We start from the raw sequence: 13,446 nt of genomic DNA, 5'->3' as shown, positions 1-13,446 counted from the left end.
TCTTTAGTTTTATACTGTCCCTTACCTCTTTAGTTTTACGCTGTCCCTTACCTCTTTAGTTTTATGCTGTCCCTTACCTCTTTAGTTTTACGCTGTCCCTTACCTCTTTAGTTTTACGCTGTCCTTTACCTCTTTAGTTTTACGCTGTCCCTCACCTCTTTAGTTTTATACTGTCCCTTACCTCTTTAGTTTTATGCTGTCCCTTACCTCTTTAGTTTTACGCTGTCCTTTACCTCTTTAGTTTTACGCTGTCCCTCACCTCTTTAGTTTTATACTGTCCCTTACCTCTTTAGTTTTACGCTGTCCCTTACCTCTTTAGTTTTATGCTGTCCCTTACCTCTTTAGTTTTACGCTGTCCTTTACCTCTTTAGTTTTACGCTGTCCCTTACCTCTTTAGTTTTATACTGTCCTTTACCTCTTTAGTTTTATACTGTCCCTTACCTCTTTAGTTTTACGCTGTCCTTTACCTCTTTAGTTTTACGCTGTCCCTTACCTCTTTAGTTTTATACTGTCCTTTACCTCTTTAGTTTTATACTGTCCCTTACCTCTTTAGTTTTATACTGTCCTTTACCTCTTTAGTTTTACGCTGTCCCTTACCTCTTTAGTTTTACGCTGTCCCTTACCTCTTTAGTTTTATGCTGTCCCTTACCTCTTTAGTTTTACGCTGTCCCTTACCTCTTTAGTTTTACGCTGTCCCTTACCTCTTTAGTTTTGTGCTGTCCCTTACCTCTTTAGTTTTACGCTGTCCCTTACCTCTTTAGTTTTGTGCTGTCCCTTACCTCTTTAGTTTTATGCTGTCCCTTACCTCTTTAGTTTTATGCTGTCCCTTACCTCTTTAGTTTTACGCTGTCCTTTACCTCTTTAGTTTTACGCTGTCCTTTACCTCTTTAGTTTTATACTGTCCTTTACCTCTTTAGTTTTACGCTGTCCTTTACCTCTTTAGTTTTATACTGTCCTTTACCTCTTTAGTTTTACGCTGTCCTTTACCTCTTTAGTTTTATACTGTCCCTTACCTCTTTAATTTTACGCTGTCCTTTACCTCTTTAGTTTTACGCTGTCCTTTACCTCTTTAGTTTTATACTGTCCCTTACCTCTTTAGTTTTATACTGTCCTTTACCTCTTTAGTTTTACGCTGTCCCTCACCTCTTTAGTTTTATACTGTCCCTTACCTCTTTAGTTTTATGCTGTCCTTTACCTCTTTAGTTTTATACTGTCCTTTACCTCTTTAGTTTTATGCTGTCCCTTACCTCTTTAGTTTTATGCTGTCCCTTACCTCTTTAGTTTTATGCTGTCCCTTACCTCTTTAGTTTTACGCTGTCCCTTACCTCTTTAGTTTTATGCTGTCCTTTACCTCTTTAGTTTTACGCTGTCCCTCACCTCTTTAGTTTTATACTGTCCCTTACCTCTTTAGTTTTATGCTGTCCCTCACCTCTTTAGTTTTATACTGTCCCTTACCTCTTTAGTTTTATACTGTCCCTTACCTCTTTAGTTTTACGCTGTCCCTTACCTCTTTAGTTTTACGCTGTCCTTTACCTCTTTAGTTTTATGCTGTCCCTTACCTCTTTAGTTTTACGCTGTCCTTTACCTCTTTAGTTTTACGCTGTCCCTTACCTCTTTAGTTTTACGCTGTCCCTTACCTCTTTAGTTTTATGCTGTCCCTTACCTCTTTAGTTTTATGCTGTCCCTTACCTCTTTAGTTTTACGCTGTCCCTTTACCTCTTTAGTTTTACGCTGTCCCTTACCTCTTTAGTTTTACGCTGTCCTTTACCTCTTTAGTTTTACGCTGTCCCTTACCTCTTTAGTTTTATGCTGTCCCTTACCTCTTTAGTTTTATGCTGTCCCTTACCTCTTTAGTTTTACGCTGTCCCTTTACCTCTTTAGTTTTACGCTGTCCCTTACCTCTTTAGTTTTACGCTGTCCTTTACCTCTTTAGTTTTACGCTGTCCCTTACCTCTTTAGTTTTACGCTGTCCCTTACCTCTTTAGTTTTATGCTGTCCCTTACCTCTTTAGTTTTACGCTGTCCCTTTACCTCTTTAGTTTTACGCTGTCCCTTACCTCTTTAGTTTTACGCTGTCCTTTACCTCTTTAGTTTTACGCTGTCCCTTACCTCTTTAGTTTTACGCTGTCCTTTACCTCTTTAGTTTTATGCTGTCCCTTACCTCTTTAGTTTTACGCTGTCCTTTACCTCTTTAGTTTTATACTGTCCCTTACCTCTTTAGTTTTACGCTGTCCTTTACCTCTTTAGTTTTACGCTGTCCCTTACCTCTTTAGTTTTACGCTGTCCCTCACCTCTTTAGTTTTATGCTGTCCCTTACCTCTTTAGTTTTATGCTGTCCCTTACCTCTTTAGTTTTACACTGTCCCTTACCTCTTTAGTTTTATACTGTCCCTTACCTCTTTAGTTTTACGCTGTCCCTTACCTCTTTAGTTTTATACTGTCCCTTACCTCTTTAGTTTTATGCTGTCCCTTACCTCTTTAGTTTTACGCTGTCCCTTACCTCTTTAGTTTTATACTGTCCCTTACCTCTTTAGTTTTATGCTGTCCCTTACCTCTTTAGTTTTATACTGTCCCTTACCTCTTTAGTTTTATACTGTCCCTTACCTCTTTAGTTTTATGCTGTCCCTTACCTCTTTAGTTTTATGCTGTCCCTTACCTCTTTAGTTTTACGCTGTCCCTTACCTCTTTAGTTTTACACTGTCCCTTACCTCTTTAGTTTTATGCTGTCCCTTACCTCTTTAGTTTTATACTGTCCCTTACCTCTTTAGTTTTATGCTGTCCCTTACCTCTTTAGTTTTACGCTGTCCCTTACCTCTTTAGTTTTACACTGTCCCTTACCTCTTTAGTTTTATGCTGTCCCTTACCTCTTTAGTTTTACACTGTCCCTTACCTCTTTAGTTTTATGCTGTCCCTTACCTCTTTAGTTTTATACTGTCCCTTACCTCTTTAGTTTTATGCTGTCCCTCACCTCTTTAGTTTTATACTGTCCTTTACCTCTTTAGTTTTACGCTGCCCTTACCTCTTTAGTTTTATACTGTCCCTTACCTCTTTAGTTTTACGCTGTCCCTTACCTCTTTAGTTTTATGCTGTCCCTTACCTCTTTAGTTTTACGCTGTCCCTTACCTCTTTAGTTTTACGCTGTCCCTTTACCTCTTTAGTTTTACGCTGTCCCTTACCTCTTTAGTTTTATACTGTCCCTTACCTCTTTAGTTTTATGCTGTCCCTTACCTCTTTAGTTTTATACTGTCCTTTACCTCTTTAGTTTTACGCTGTCCCTTACCTCTTTAGTTTTATACTGTCCCTTACCTCTTTAGTTTTACGCTGTCCCTTACCTCTTTAGTTTTATGCTGTCCCTTACCTCTTTAGTTTTACGCTGTCCTTTACCTCTTTAGTTTTACGCTGTCCCTTTACCTCTTTAGTTTTACGCTGTCCCTTACCTCTTTAGTTTTATGCTGTCCCTTACCTCTTTAGTTTTACGCTGTCCCTCACCTCTTTAGTTTTATACTGTCCCTTACCTCTTTAGTTTTACGCTGTCCCTCACCTCTTTAGTTTTATGCTGTCCCTTACCTCTTTAGTTTTACGCTGTCCTTTACCTCTTTAGTTTTACGCTGTCCCTTACCTCTTTAGTTTTACACTGTCCCTTACCTCTTTAGTTTTATACTGTCCCTTACCTCTTTAGTTTTACGCTGTCCTTTACCTCTTTAGTTTTACGCTGTCCTTTACCTCTTTAGTTTTATGCTGTCCCTTACCTCTTTAGTTTTATACTGTCCCTTACCTCTTTAGTTTTATGCTGTCCCTTACCTCTTTAGTTTTACGCTGTCCTTTACCTCTTTAGTTTTACGCTGTCCTTTACCTCTTTAGTTTTACGCTGTCCTTTACCTCTTTAGTTTTATGCTGTCCCTTACCTCTTTAGTTTTATACTGTCGTTTACCTCTTTAGTTTTATGCTGTCCCTTACCTCTTTAGTTTTATGCTGTCCCTTACCTCTTTAGTTTTACGCTGTCCTTTACCTCTTTAGTTTTACGCTGTCCCTTACCTCTTTAGTTTTATACTGTCCTTTACCTCTTTAGTTTTATACTGTCCCTTACCTCTTTAGTTTTATACTGTCCCTTACCTCTTTAGTTTTATACTGTCCTTTACCTCTTTAGTTTTATACTGTCCTTTACCTCTTTAGTTTTACGCTGTCCCTTACCTCTTTAGTTTTACGCTGTCCCTTACCTCTTTAGTTTTATACTGTCCCTTACCTCTTTAGTTTTATACTGTCCTTTACCTCTTTAGTTTTATGCTGTCCTTTACCTCTTTAGTTTTATACTGTCCTTTACCTCTTTAGTTTTACGCTGTCCCTTACCTCTTTAGTTTTATACTGTCCCTTACCTCTTTAGTTTTATACTGTCCCTTACCTCTTTAGTTTTATACTGTCCTTTACCTCTTTAGTTTTATACTGTCCCTTACCTCTTTAGTTTTATACTGTCCTTTACCTCTTTAGTTTTACGCTGTCCCTTACCTCTTTAGTTTTATGCTGTCCCTTACCTCTTTAGTTTTACGCTGTCCCTTACCTCTTTAGTTTTATGCTGTCCCTTACCTCTTTAGTTTTATGCTGTCACTTACCTCTTTAGTTTTACGCTGTCCCTTACCTCTTTAGTTTTGTGCTGTCCCTTACCTCTTTAGTTTTATGCTGTCCCTTACCTCTTTAGTTTTATGCTGTCCCTCACCTCTTTAGTTTTATGCTGTCCCTTACCTCTTTAGTTTTATGCTGTCCCTTACCTCTTTAGTTTTATGCTGTCACTTACCTCTTTAGTTTTACGCTGTCCCTTACCTCTTTAGTTTTGTGCTGTCCCTTACCTCTTTAGTTTTATGCTGTCCCTTACCTCTTTAGTTTTATGCTGTCCCTTACCTCTTTAGTTTTATACTGTCCTTTACCTCTTTAGTTTTATACTGTCCCTTACCTCTTTAGTTTTATGCTGTCCCTTACCTCTTTAGTTTTACGCTGTCCCTTACCTCTTTAGTTTTACGCTGTCCTTTACCTCTTTAGTTTTACGCTGTCCCTCACCTCTTTAGTTTTATACTGTCCCTTACCTCTTTAGTTTTACGCTGTCCCTTACCTCTTTAGTTTTATGCTGTCCTTTACCTCTTTAGTTTTATGCTGTCCCTTCCCTCTTTAGTTTTACGCTGTCCCTTACCTCTTTAGTTTTATGCTGTCCTTTACCTCTTTAGTTTTATGCTGTCCTTTACCTCTTTAGTTTTACGCTGTCCCTTACCTCTTTAGTTTTATACTGTCCCTTACCTCTTTAGTTTTATGCTGTCCCTTACCTCTTCAGTTTTACGCTGTCCCTTACCTCTTTAGTTTTACGCTGTCCTTTACCTCTTTAGTTTTACGCTGTCCCTTACCTCTTTAGTTTTATGCTGTCCTTTACCTCTTTAGTTTTACGCTGTCCCTTACCTCTTTAGTTTTATGCTGTCCTTTACCTCTTTAGTTTTATACTGTCCCTTACCTCTTTAGTTTTATGCTGTCCTTTACCTCTTTAGTTTTATACTGTCCCTTACCTCTTTAGTTTTATACTGTCCCTCACCTCTTTAGTTTTATACTGTCCCTTACCTCTTTAGTTTTATACTGTCCCTTACCTCTTTAGTTTTATGCTGTCCTTTACCTCTTTAGTTTTATACTGTCCCTTACCTCTTTAGTTTTACGCTGTCCCTTACCTCTTTAGTTTTACGCTGTCCCTTACCTCTTTAGTTTTACGCTGTCCCTCACCTCTTTAGTTTTATACTGTCCCTTACCTCTTTAGTTTTATACTGTCCCTTACCTCTTTAGTTTTACGCTGTCCCTTACCTCTTTAGTTTTATGCTGTCCCTTACCTCTTTAGTTTTATACTGTCCCTTACCTCTTTAGTTTTACGCTGTCCCTTACCTCTTTAGTTTTATGCTGTCCCTTACCTCTTTAGTTTTACGCTGTCCCTTACCTCTTTAGTTTTATGCTGTCCCTTACCTCTTTAGTTTTATGCTGTCCCTTACCTCTTTAGTTTTACGCTGTCCCTTACCTCTTTAGTTTTACGTTGTCCCTTACCTCTTTAGTTTTATGCTGTCCCTTACCTCTTTAGTTTTATGCTGTCCTTTACCTCTTTAGTTTTATACTGTCCTTTACCTCTTTAGTTTTACGCTGTCCCTTACCTCTTTAGTTTTACGCTGTCCCTTTACCTCTTTAGTTTTACGTTGTCCCTCACCTCTTTAGTTTTATACTGTCCCTTACCTCTTTAGTTTTACGCTGTCCCTTTACCTCTTTAGTTTTACGCTGTCCCTTACCTCTTTAGTTTTATGCTGTCCCTTACCTCTTTAGTTTTACGCTGTCCCTTTACCTCTTTAGTTTTACGCTGTCCCTTACCTCTTTAGTTTTACGCTGTCCTTTACCTCTTTAGTTTTACGCTGTCCCTTACCTCTTTAGTTTTACGCTGTCCTTTACCTCTTTAGTTTTATGCTGTCCCTTACCTCTTTAGTTTTACGCTGTCCTTTACCTCTTTAGTTTTACGCTGTCCCTTACCTCTTTAGTTTTACGCTGTCCTTTACCTCTTTAGTTTTATGCTGTCCCTTACCTCTTTAGTTTTACGCTGTCCCTCACCTCTTTAGTTTTACGCTGTCCTTTACCTCTTTACTTTTATGCTGTCCCTTACCTCTTTAGTTTTACGCTGTCCTTTACCTCTTTAGTTTTATGCTGTCCCTTACCTCTTTAGTTTTATACTGTCCCTTACCTCTTTAGTTTTACGCTGTCCCTCACCTCTTTAGTTTTATGCTGTCCCTTACCTCTTTAGTTTTATGCTGTCCCTTACCTCTTTAGTTTTATACTGTCCCTTACCTCTTTAGTTTTATGCTGTCCCTTACCTCTTTAGTTTTACGCTGTCCCTTACCTCTTTAGTTTTATACTGTCCCTTACCTCTTTAGTTTTATGCTGTCCCTTACCTCTTTAGTTTTATGCTGTCCCTTACCTCTTTAGTTTTATACTGTCCCTTACCTCTTTAGTTTTATACTGTCCCTTACCTCTTTAGTTTTATGCTGTCCTTTACCTCTTTAGTTTTAAGCTGTCCTTTACCTCTTTAGTTTTATGCTGTCCCTTACCTCTTTAGTTTTACGCTGTCCTTTACCTCTTTAGTTTTATACTGTCCCTTACCTCTTTAGTTTTACGCTGTCCTTTACCTCTTTAGTTTTATACTGTCCTTTACCTCTTTAGTTTTACGCTGTCCCTTACCTCTTTAGTTTTACGCTGTCCTTTACCTCTTTAGTTTTATGCTGTCCCTTACCTCTTTAGTTTTATACTGTCCTTTACCTCTTTAGTTTTATACTGTCCCTCACCTCTTTAGTTTTATGCTGTCCTTTACCTCTTTAGTTTTATGCTGTCCCTTACCTCTTTAGTTTTATACTGTCCTTTACCTCTTTAGTTTTATGCTGTCCTTTACCTCTTTAGTTTTATACTGTCCTTTACCTCTTTAGTTTTATGCTGTCCTTTACCTCTTTAGTTTTATACTGTCCTTTACCTCTTTAGTTTTATACTGTCCCTTACCTCTTTAGTTTTATGCTGTCCTTTACCTCTTTAGTTTTATACTGTCCTTTACCTCTTTAGTTTTATACTGTCCCTTACCTCTTTAGTTTTATACTGTCCTTTACCTCTTTAGTTTTATGCTGTCCTTTACCTCTTTAGTTTTATGCTGTCCTTTACCTCTTTAGTTTTATACTGTCCCTTACCTCTTTAGTTTTATGCTGTCCTTTACCTCTTTAGTTTTATACTGTCCTTTACCTCTTTAGTTTTATACTGTCCCTTACCTCTTTAGTTTTATGCTGTCCTTTACCTCTTTAGTTTTATACTGTCCTTTACCTCTTTAGTTTTATACTGTCCTTTACCTCTTTAGTTTTATACTGTCCCTCACCTCTTTAGTTTTATACTGTCCCTTACCTCTTTAGTTTTATGCTGTCCCTTTACCTCTTTAGTTTTATACTGTCCTTTACCTCTTTAGTTTTATACTGTCCTTTACCTCTTTAGTTTTATACTGTCCTTTACCTCTTTAGTTTTATACTGTCCCTTACCTCTTTAGTTTTATACTGTCCCTTACCTCTTTAGTTTTATACTGTCCCTTACCTCTTTAGTTTTATACTGTCCCTTACCTCTTTAGTTTTATACTGTCCCTCACCTCTTTAGTTTTATACTGTCCCTTACCTCTTTAGTTTTATGCTGTCCCTTTACCTCTTTAGTTTTATACTGTCCTTTACCTCTTTAGTTTTATACTGTCCTTTACCTCTTTAGTTTTATACTGTCCTTTACCTCTTTAGTTTTATACTGTCCTTTACCTCTTTAGTTTTATACTGTCCTTTACCTCTTTAGTTTTATACTGTCCCTTACCTCTTTAGTTTTATGCTGTCCTTTACCTCTTTAGTTTTATACTGTCCTTTACCTCTTTAGTTTTATACTGTCCCTTACCTCTTTAGTTTTATACTGTCCTTTACCTCTTTAGTTTTATACTGTCCTTTACCTCTTTAGTTTTATACTGTCCTTTACCTCTTTAGTTTTATACTGTCCTTTACCTCTTTAGTTTTATACTGTCCCTTACCTCTTTAGTTTTATACTGTCCCTTACCTCTTTAGTTTTATGCTGTCCCTTACCTCTTTAGTTTTATGCTGTCCTTTACCTCTTTAGTTTTATACTGTCCTTTACCTCTTTAGTTTTATACTGTCCCTTACCTCTTTAGTTTTATACTGTCCCTTACCTCTTTAGTTTTATACTGTTCCTTACCTCTTTAGTTTTATACTGTCCCTTACCTCTTTAGTTTTATACTGTCCCTTACCTCTTTAGTTTTATACTGTTCCTTACCTCTTTAGTTTTATACTGTCCCTTACCTCTTTAGTTTTATACTGTCCCTTACCTCTTTAGTTTTATACTGTTCCTTACCTCTTTAGTTTTACGCTGTCCCTTACCTCTTTAGTTTTATACTGTCCCTTACCTCTTTAGTTTTATACTGTTCCTTACCTCTTTAGTTTTATACTGTTCCTTACCTCTTTAGTTTTATACTGTCCCTTACCTCTTTAGTTTTATACTGTTCCTTACCTCTTTAGTTTTATACTGTTCCTTACCTCTTTAGTTTTATGCTGTCCCTTACCTCTTTAGTTTTATACTGTCCCTTACCTCTTTAGTTTTACGCTGTCCTTTACCTCTTTAGTTTTATACTGTCCTTTACCTCTTTAGTTTTATACTGTCCCTTACCTCTTTAGTTTTATACTGTCCTTTACCTCTTTAGTTTTACGCTGTCCCTTACCTCTTTAGTTTTATGCTGTCCCTTACCTCTTTAGTTTTACGCTGTCCCTTACCTCTTTAGTTTTACGCTGTCCCTCACCTCTTTAGTTTTACGCTGTCCCTTACCTCTTTAGTTTTATACTGTCCCTTACCTCTTTAGTTTTATACTGTCCCTTACCTCTTTAGTTTTACGCTGTCCCTTACCTCTTTAGTTTTATACTGTCCTTTACCTCTTTAGTTTTACGCTGTTCCTTACCTCTTTAGTTTTACGCTGTCCCTTACCTCTTTAGTTTTATGCTGTCCTTTACCTCTTTAGTTTTATGCTGTCCTTTACCTCTTTAGTTTTATGCTGTCCCTTACCTCTTTAGTTTTATGCTGTCCCTTACCTCTTTAGTTTTATACTGTCCCTTACCTCTTTAGTTTTATACTGTCCCTTACCTCTTTAGTTTTATGCTGTCCCTTACCTCTTTAGTTTTATGCTGTCCTTTACCTCTTTAGTTTTACGCTGTCCTTTACCTCTTTAGTTTTACGCTGTCCCTTACCTCTTTAGTTTTACGCTGTCCCTTACCTCTTTAGTTTTACGCTGTCCCTTACCTCTTTAGTTTTACGCTGTCCTTTACCTCTTTAGTTTTACGCTGTCCCTTACCTCTTTAGTTTTACGCTGTCCCTTACCTCTTTAGTTTTACGCTGTCCCTTACCTCTTTAGTTTTATGCTGTCCCTTACCTCTTTAGTTTTACGCTGTCCTTTACCTCTTTAGTTTTACGCTGTCCCTTACCTCTTTAGTTTTACGCTGTCCCTTACCTCTTTAGTTTTATACTGTCCCTTACCTCTTTAGTTTTACGCTGTCCCTTACCTCTTTAGTTTTACGCTGTCCCTTACCTCTTTAGTTTTATACTGTCCCTTACCTCTTTAGTTTTATGCTGTCCCTTACCTCTTTAGTTTTACGCTGTCCCTTACCTCTTTAGTTTTACGCTGTCCCTCACCTCTTTAGTTTTATGCTGTCCCTTACCTCTTTAGTTTTACGCTGTCCCTTACCTCTTTAGTTTTATGCTGTCCCTTACCTCTTTAGTTTTATGCTGTCCCTTACCTCTTTAGTTTTACGCTGTCCCTTACCTCTTTAGTTTTATGCTGTCCCTTACCTCTTTAGTTTTATGCTGTCCCTTACCTCTTTAGTTTTACGCTGTCCCTTACCTCTTTAGTTTTATGCTGTCCCTTATCTCTTTAGTTTTATACTGTCCCTTACCTCTTTAGTTTTATGCTGTCCCTTATCTCTTTAGTTTTATACTGTCCCTTACCTCTTTAGTTTTATGCTGTCCCTTATCTCTTTAGTTTTATACTGTCCCTTACCTCTTTAGTTTTACGCTGTCCCTTACCTCTTTAGTTTTATGCTGTCCCTTACCTCTTTAGTTTTATGCTGTCCCTTACCTCTTTAGTTTTACGCTGTCCCTTACCTCTTTAGTTTTATGCTGTCCCTTACCTCTTTAGTTTTATGCTGTCCTTTACCTCTTTAGTTTTACGCTGTCCTTTACCTCTTTAGTCATCCATGGCTGTTTTTTGGCAAGTAGAGCTCTTGCCCCTCAGGGGTATAAACTGGTTCTGTATCACATTAAATTCTTTTTTGAACATCTCCCACTGATCTTCTGTCATTTTACTCATTAGCAGATTTGCCCAGTTTACTGTGGACACTCTCTGCCTCATCCCGTTGAAGTCGGCCTTACCTAAATCTAGGATCTTAGTAGTTTAGAAGCTATTGCAGATGATTCTCTGGCTACAACTGGATAAATACAATGGCCTTCTGTTGGCCCCTCACGATGAGCCTCATGCCTTCCTTTCACTGACAACTTTTGGCTCGGCCCACTCATGGAGCTGTCGGATTTGACACTGAGCTAGTTAAGGAGCTATTAGGCTAGATGACCAAAAGCACGGTCAAAGAGGTAGGTCTTAAAGGAGGAAAGAGAGGTACAGTGGCAGAGAGGTTCAAGGAGGGAATTCCCGAACTTAGGATCTTGGCAGCTGAAGGCATGGCCACCAATGGTTGTGCAATTAAAATCGGGATGCTCAAAGAGGCCAGAATTAGACGAGTGAAGATATCTCGGGGAGGTTGTGAGGCTGGAGGAGATTACAGAGATAGGGAGGGGTGAGGCCTTGGAGGGATTTGAAATTAAGGATGACAATTTTAAAATGGAGGCATTGCTTAACAGGAAGCCAATGTAGGTCAGCGAGCACAGGGGTGATGGGCGAACGGGACTTGATGCGAGTTAAGACATGGGCAACAGAGTTTTTGATGACCTCAAGTTTACGTAGAGTAGAATGTGGGAGGCCGACCACGAGTGCGTTGGAATAGTCAAGTCTAGAGGTAACAAAGGGATGGATGAGGGTTTCAGCAGCAGATGAGCGGAGGCAGGGGCAGAGTTGGGCAACGTTACGGAGGTGGAAATAGGCGGTCTTAGTGATGGAGCGGATATGCAGTGTGAAGCTTATTTTGGGGTCAAATATGATACCAAGGTTAAGGACAATCTGGTTCAGCCTCAGAAAATTGCTGGGAGAGGGATGGAATCGATGCCTAGGGAACGGAGTTTGTGGCGGGAACCAAAGATAATGGCTTCGGTCTTCCCATTATTTAGTTGGAGGAAATTTCTGCTCATCCAGTACTGGATGTCCGAGACCGTGGCGGGGTCAAGAGAGGTGGTGGTGAGGTAGAGCTGGGTGTCATCAGCATACATGTGGAAATTGACGCTGTTTTTTCGGATGATGTTGCCGAGGGGCAGCATATAGATCAGAAATAGGAGGTGGCCAAGGATAGATCCTTGGGAGACACCAGATGTAATGGTGCGGGAGCAGGAAAAGAAGCCATTGCAGGTGATTCCCTGGCTAAGATTAGATATACAAGAATGGAAACAGCTGAGTGCAGTCCCACCCAGCTGGATGACGGTGGAGATGCGTTGGAGGAGTATGGTGCGGTCAACCGTGTCAAAGGCTACAGACTGGTCGAGAAGGACGAGCAAGAATAGCTTACCTTTGTCACAGTCACATAGGATCTCATTTGTGGCTTTGATGAGAGCCGTTTCAGTTCTGTGGCAGGGGCGTAAACCTGATTGGAGGGATTCAAACATGGAGTTCCGGGAAAGATGGGCATGGATTTCGGAGGCAACAACACGTTCAAGGACTTTGGAGAGGACCGGGTGGTTGGAGATGAGGCGGTAGTTTGCAAGGACGGTGAGGTCAAGGGTTGGATTTTTGAGGAGGGTGTGGTGATGGCAAATTAGCAGAGGGGGACATTGTGAAGGAATAAGCCATATACCCGATTCAGAAAAAGACACCATTCTATGAAAGAATTCTGGCACTACTAAAACATGACAAACCGGGTCTGGAAATCGAGAAACCGAACGGAAAAAGCTGTTGCAGTAATTCAGGTAATGGAGATAAGATAGTTGTTGACACTGAATCAATAACATAGAAGATAGGAGCAGGAGTAGGCCATTCGGCCCCTCGAGCCTGCTCCGCCATTCAATGAGATCATGGCTGATCATCCAAATTCAGTACCCGGTCCCTGCCTTCTCCCCATACCCCTTGATCCCTTTAGCCTTAAGAAATATATCCAACTCCTTCTTGAATATATTGAATGAATTGGCCTCTATTGCCTTTTGTGGTGGAGAATTCCACAGGTTCACCACTCTCTGGGTGAAGAAATTCCTCCTCATCTCTGTCCTAAATGGCTTACCCCTTATCCTTAGACTGTGACCCCTGGTTCTGGACTCCCCCGCCATCGGGAACATCCTTCCTGCATCTAGTCTGTCCAGTCCTGCCAGAATTTTATAAGTTTCAATGAGATCCCCTCTCATTCTTCTAAACTCCAGCGAGTACAAGCCCAATCGACCCAATCTCTCCTCATACGTCATTCCTGCCATCCCAGGTATCAGTAACCTTATTGAAACAGAAGGTTGGAGGCTCCTGACAGTCTGGATCTTTGGAAAGAAGACAATGGTGTCTCCTGGTTAAGGTGTTCTAAGTTACACTTTGTAAAGAGGCACATAAAATTAAGAAACATATGCCTTCGTAAAAATGACATCAAGTAAAAGAAACACCTGCTGTCACACCATTTTTGTGTTAAACTTCGAACACCTAAGCAGGAAAGACACGATTCTGTGTTACAACCAGCTGAGGTGACAAAGAATTG

This window comes from Somniosus microcephalus, chromosome 5 (assembly GCF_052327205.1).
Source record: "Somniosus microcephalus isolate GS21.2 chromosome 5, FLI_Smic_1.0, whole genome shotgun sequence".
Taxonomy (NCBI): domain Eukaryota; kingdom Metazoa; phylum Chordata; class Chondrichthyes; order Squaliformes; family Somniosidae; genus Somniosus; species Somniosus microcephalus.
The sequence above is the reverse complement of the archived record's forward strand: the minus strand, read 5'-3'. Positions refer to the sequence as shown.